At 57.3% G+C, this 6,000-nt stretch overlaps 1 protein-coding gene across 1 annotated transcript in view; it reads left to right on the top strand.

The window, feature by feature from the left end:
• The window catches only part of LOC147086752 (PDZ domain-containing protein 4-like), a 143,580-nt gene that overhangs the window by 76,341 nt on the left and 61,239 nt on the right, over nt 1-6,000 (top strand). The gene's annotated exons all lie outside the window — the stretch shown is intronic.

Here is a 6,000-nt window from a genome sequence, read left to right as displayed (position 1 = left end):
CTTCCTTAGGTAAGGAGACCAAAACTGCACACAATACTCCAGTGTGGTCTCACCAGGGCCCTATATAATTGCAGTCCTTCACGATCGCGCTGTTCTGTGGAGTGAGGCTCGGAGATGACGCGCACTCTGTCTCCCGTGATCTGCTTCGGCAAGGAGAGCTTGTGTTTACCCCTGTGTTAGATCGCTCTCCGCCACCGATTTCCCCCTCCCTCCCCGGGATAGTGGGTGCCTGGGGCACAACCTGCCCTCCGATTTCTTCAGTGGGAGCCTGGACACTGAGTGCCAGCGGGGTATTCGACTACAAGAGAATCGCAGACAATCTTTAACCTAAGCTGTCGGCCGTGGCTCAGTGGGTCTCGCTCTCGCCTCGGAGTCAGGAAGGTCGTGGGTTCGAGCCCCCACTCCGGAGGACTGGAGCCCTGTAATCCAGGCCCGACACTCCCCCGGTGCCAGTACTGAGGGAGCACCGCACTGTCGGAGTGGCCGATACTGAGGGGAGCGCCGCACTGTCGGAGGGGCAGTACTGAGGGAGCGCTGCACTGTCGGAGGGGCGGTACTGAGGGAGCGCCGCACTGTCGGAGGGGCGGTACTGAGGGAGCGCCGCACTGTCGGAGGGGCGGTACTGAGGGAGCGCCGCACTGTCGGAGGGGCGGTACTGAGGGAGCGCCGCACTGTCGGAGGGGCGGGGTCTGAGGGAGCGCCGCACTGTCGGAGGGGCGGGTACTGAGGGAGCGCCGCACTGTCGGAGGGGCGGGTACTGAGGGAGCGCCGCACTGTCGGAGGGGCGGTACTGAGGGAGCGCCGCACTGTCGGAGGGGCGGTACTGAGGGAGCGCCGCACTGTCGGAGGGGCGGTACTGAGGGGGCGCCGCACTGTCGGAGGGGTGGTACTGAGGGAGTGCCGCACTGTCGGAGGGGCGGTACTGAGGGAGCTCCGCACTGTCGGAGGGGCGGTACTGAGGGAGCTCCGCACTGTCGGAGGGGGCGGTACTGAGGGAGCGCCGCACTGTCGGAGGGGGCGGTACTGAGGGGAGCGGCCGCACTGTCGGAGTGGCGGGTACTGAGGGAGCGCCGCACTGTCGGAGGGGCAGTACTGAGGGAGCGCCGCACTGTCGGAGGGGCGGTACTGAGGGAGCGCCGCACTGTCGGAGGGGCAGTACTGAGGGAGCGCCGCACTGACGGAGGGGCGGGTACTGAGGGGGCACTGCACTGTCGGAGGGGCAGTACTGAGGGGGCACTGCACTGTCGGAGGCATGGTGCTGAGGCCAATATTTATCCCTCAACCGTCATCAATAAAACAGATGACCTGGTCATTATCACGTTGCTGTTTGTGGGAGCTTGCTGTGCGCAAATTGGCTGCCGTGTTTCCTACATTACAACAGTGACCACACTTCAAAAAAAGTCCTTCATTGGCTGTGAAGCGCTTTGGGACGTCCCTGAGGTGGGGAAAGGTGCTGGAGAGATGGGAGTCTTTCTTGAAAACATTAATAAACTTGCAGGCTAGTCGTGTAATTGGCAAATGCAATTCAATACATGTGTGAGGTGGGAGGAAAAATAATGAGGCCACACACTGCTTGGGTAATAGAGTTTAGATAGGGTCGAGGAACAGACAGATCTAAGGGCCAGATACACACATCATTAAACGGAGCGACGCAGCTTAATAAGGCCATTTAAAAATAGCAATCCAAGCACTGGGGTTCATTTTACATAAGAACATACGAAATAGGAGCAGGAGTAGGCCAGTCGGCCCCTCGAGCCTGCTCCGCCATTCAATAAGATCATGGCTGATCTGATCCTAACCGCCAATCTACTATCACAGAACCATCTCCTGAATCTAACAGAATTAGACACACGAAACAGGAGCAGGATCAGGCTACACGGCTCCTGGGCCCGCTCCGCTACCCACAGGGCCATGACCGATCCGAACCTAGACTCATGTCCAAATTCCTGCTCGCTCCCGTAACCCTTAATTCCCTTTACTTCTAGGAAACTGTCTATTTCTGTTTTAAATTTATGTAATGATGTAGCTTCTACAGCTTTTTGGGGCAGCATATTCCATGGACCTACCACCCTCTGAGTGAAGTAGTTCCTCCTCATCTCAGTTTTGAAAGAGCAGCCCCTTATTCTAAGACTATTGAATTGAAGAGCAGAGAATTTATGTTAAACTTGTATCGAAGCTTGGCTAGACCACACTTGGGGCACTGTGCACAGTTCTGGTCTCCATATACCTTGGTTAGACCACACTTGGAGCACTGTGCACAGTTCTGGTCCTCCATATACCTTGGTTAGACCACACTTGGAGCACTGTGCACAGTTCTGGTCTCCATATACCTTGGTTAGACCACATTTGGGGCATTGTGCGCAGTTCTGGTCTCCATATACCTTGGTTAGACCACACTTGGAGCACTGTGCACAGTTCTGGTCTCCATATACCTTGGTTAGACCACACTTGGGGCACTGTGCACAGTTCTGGTCTCCATATACCTTGGTTAGACCACATTTGGGGCATTGTGCGCAGTTCTGGTCTCCATATACCTTGGTTAGACCACACTTGGAGCACTGTGCACAGTTCTGGTCTCCATATACCTTGGTTAGACCACACTTGGGGCACTGTGCACAGTTCTGGTCTCCATATACCTTGGTTAGACCACACTTGGAGCACCGTGCACAGTTCTGGTCTCCATATACCTTGGTTAGACCACACTTGGAGCACCGTGCACAGTTCTGGTCTCCATATACCTTGGTTAGACCACACTTGGGGCACTGTGCACAGTTCTGGTCTCCATATACCTTGGTTAGACCACACTTGGAGCACCGTGCACAGTTCTGGTCTCCATATACCTTGGTTAGACCACACTTGGAGCACCGTGCACAGTTCTGGTCTCCATATACCTTGGTTAGACCACACTTGGAGCACCGTGCACAGTTCTGGTCTCCATATACCTTGGTTAGACCACACTTGGAGCACTGTGCACAGTTCTGGTCTCCATATACCTTGGTTAGACCTCACTTGGAGCACCGTACACAGTTCTGGTCTCCATATACCTTGGTTAGACCTCACTTGGAGCACCGTGCACAGTTCTGGTCTCCATATCCCTTGGTTAGACCACACTTGGGGCACTGTGCGCAGTTCTGGTCTCCATATACCTTGGTTAGACCTCACTTGGAGCACTGTGCACAGCTCTGGTCTCCATATACCTTGGTTAGACCTCACTTGGAGCACCGTGCACAGTTCTGGTCTCTATATACCTTGGTTAGACCACACTTGGAGCACCGTGCACAGTTCTGGTCTCCATATACCTTAGTTAGACCACACTTGGAGCACTGTGCACATCAATTCTGGTTTGCATATTATAAAAAGGATATACAGGTACCGGAGAAGGTGTAGTAAAGATTCACAAGGATGATACCAGAACTGCGAGGTTACACCTATCAGGAAAGATTGAACGAGCTGGGGCTCTTTTCTCTAGAATAGAGAAGGCTGAGGGGTGACCGGATAGAAGTCTTCAAGATTATGAAGGGGGTTCGATAGGGTAGACGTAGAGAAGATGTCTCCACTTGTGGGGGAGACCAGAACTAGGGGCCATCAATATAAGAGAGTCAGTAATAAATCCAATCGGGAATTCAGGAGAAACTTCTTTCCCAGAGAGTGGTGAGAATGTGGAACTCGCTGCCACAGGGAGTGGTCGAGGCGAATGGCGTCGATGTATTTAAGGGGAAGCTGGATAAACACACGAGGGAGAAAGGAATAGAAAGATTTGGTGATGGGGTGAGATGAAGAGGGGGCGGGAGGAGGCTGGTGTGGAGCAGGAACACCGGCACGGAGCAGAGGGGGCCGAATGGCCTGTTTCTGGGCTGTACGCTCGATGTAATTCTTGATGGACTCCTGGTACAGAGCCTCATGGTGTACAAGCCTGCTAGCAGTGCCGCTGCACTCAGTGTTAGAGTTAGGGAACCGTGACTGAGCCGGCCCATTAAATATGGAGCCTTGTGGACGACGGGCCTGTTCCCGAGTGTTGTCGGTTAATGTGCGATGAATGGGTCGCGAAGGGAAGCTTCTTTGGCAGAAGTCCCCATTCAAATCGGATCAGCGAGATTTGTAATTATCTTGCTAATTCCGTCTCACACCACAAAATGATGTTCCGAATTCCCTGGATCCTCTCCTCCTTTGAAAGGCAAAGCCTATTAGCACAGGGGCTTTTGAAAGGTGCCCGCAGCGGGGAAATCTATCGCGATCCAGCCCTTGCTACAGGGCTCCTCACTCTTCCCCCTTTGTCTCTCCGTCTCTCAGTGACTTCATCCCTCCAACAAGCACTTGCATTTATCCGGCGCCTTTAACGTAGTCGGCCTCCCACCTACCACCCTCCGTAACCATCAGCTCATCTAAAACTCGACTGCCCCCGTGTCCTAACTCGCACCCAGTCCCGTTCACCCATCATCCCCGCTGTGCTCGCTGACCGACACTGGCTCCCGGTCCGGCAATGCCTCAAATTTAAAATTCTCATCCTCATGTTCAAATCTGTCCATGGCCTCCTCGGTCCCCCCCCCTCCTCCTCCCTAGCTCTGTGACCTCCTCCAGCCCCTACAACCCTCCGAGATCTCTGCGCTCCTCCAATTCCGGCATCTTGCGCATCCCCCGATTTCCATCGCTCCACCATGGGCGGCCGTGCCTTCAGCCGCTTGGGCCCTGAGCTCTGGAATTCCCTCCCTAAACCTCTCCGCCTCTCTCTCCTCCTTTAAGATGCTCCTTAAAACTGACTTCTTTGACCGAGGCATTGGTCATCTGCCCTAATATCTGCTTACGTGGTTCAGTGTCAAATTTTGTTCGAGAATGCTCCCGTCAGGGGCGGTACTGAGGGTGCGCCGCACTGTCGGAGGGGCGGTACTGAGGGAGCGCCGCACTGTCGGAGGGGCAGTACTGAGGGAGCGCCGCACTGTTGGAGGGGCGGTGCTGAGGGAGCGCCGCACTGTCGGAGGGGCAGTACTGAGGGAGCGCCGCACTGTCGGAGGGGCGGTACTGAGGGAGCGCCGCACTGTCGGAGGGGCGGTACTGAGGGAGCGCCGCACTGTGGGAGGGGCGGTACTGAGGGAGCGCCGCACTGTCGGAGGGGCGGTACTGAGGGAGAGCCGCACTGTCGGAGGGGCGGTACTGAGGGAGCGCCGCACTGTCGGAGGGGCAGTACTGAGGGAGTGCCGCACTGTCGGAGGGGCTGTACTGAAGGAGCGCCGCACTGTCGGAGGGGCGGTACTGAGGGAGCGCCGCACTGTCGGAGGGGCGGTACTGAGGGAGCGCCGCACTGTCGGAGGGGCGGTACTGAGGGAGCGCCGCACTGTCGGAGGGGCGGTACTGAGGGAGCGCCGCACTGTGGGAGGGGCGGCACTGAGGGAGCGCCGCACTGTCGGAGGGGCAGTACTGAGGGAGCGCCGCACTGTCGGAGGGGCGGTACTGAGGGAGCGCCGCACTGTCGGAGGGGCGGTACTGAGGGAGCGCCGCACTGTCGGAGGGGCAGTACTGAGGGAGCGCTGTACTGTCAGAGGGGCAGTACTGAGGGAGCGCCACACCGTCGAAGGAGCGGTACTGAAGGAGCGCCGCACTGTCGGAGGGGCAGTACTGAGGGAGCGCCGCACTGTCGGAGGGGCAGTACTGAGGAAAACGCTGCACTGTCGGAGGGGCGGTACTGAGGGAGCGCCACACTGTCGGAGGAACGGTACTGAGGGAGCGCCGCACTGTCGGAGCGGCGGTACTGAGGGAGCGCCGCACTGTCGGAGGGGCAGTACAGAGGGAACGCTGCACTGTCGGGAGGGGCAGTACTGAGGGAGCGCCGCACTGTCGGAGGGAGCGCCGCACTGTCGGAGGGGCAGTACCGAGGGAGCGCCGCACTGTCAAGAGGGGCAGTACCGAGGGAGCGCCGTGCTGTCGGATGGGCAGTACCGAGGGAGCGCCGTGCTGTCGGAGGGGCAGTACCGAGGAAGCGCCGTGCTGTCGGAGGGGCAGTACCGA

The sequence above is a fragment of the Somniosus microcephalus genome, unplaced genomic scaffold (assembly GCF_052327205.1).
Source record: "Somniosus microcephalus isolate GS21.2 unplaced genomic scaffold, FLI_Smic_1.0 unresolved_chr7, whole genome shotgun sequence".
Lineage (NCBI taxonomy): Eukaryota > Metazoa > Chordata > Chondrichthyes > Squaliformes > Somniosidae > Somniosus > Somniosus microcephalus.
This window is presented reverse-complemented; position numbering and strand designations above follow the sequence as displayed.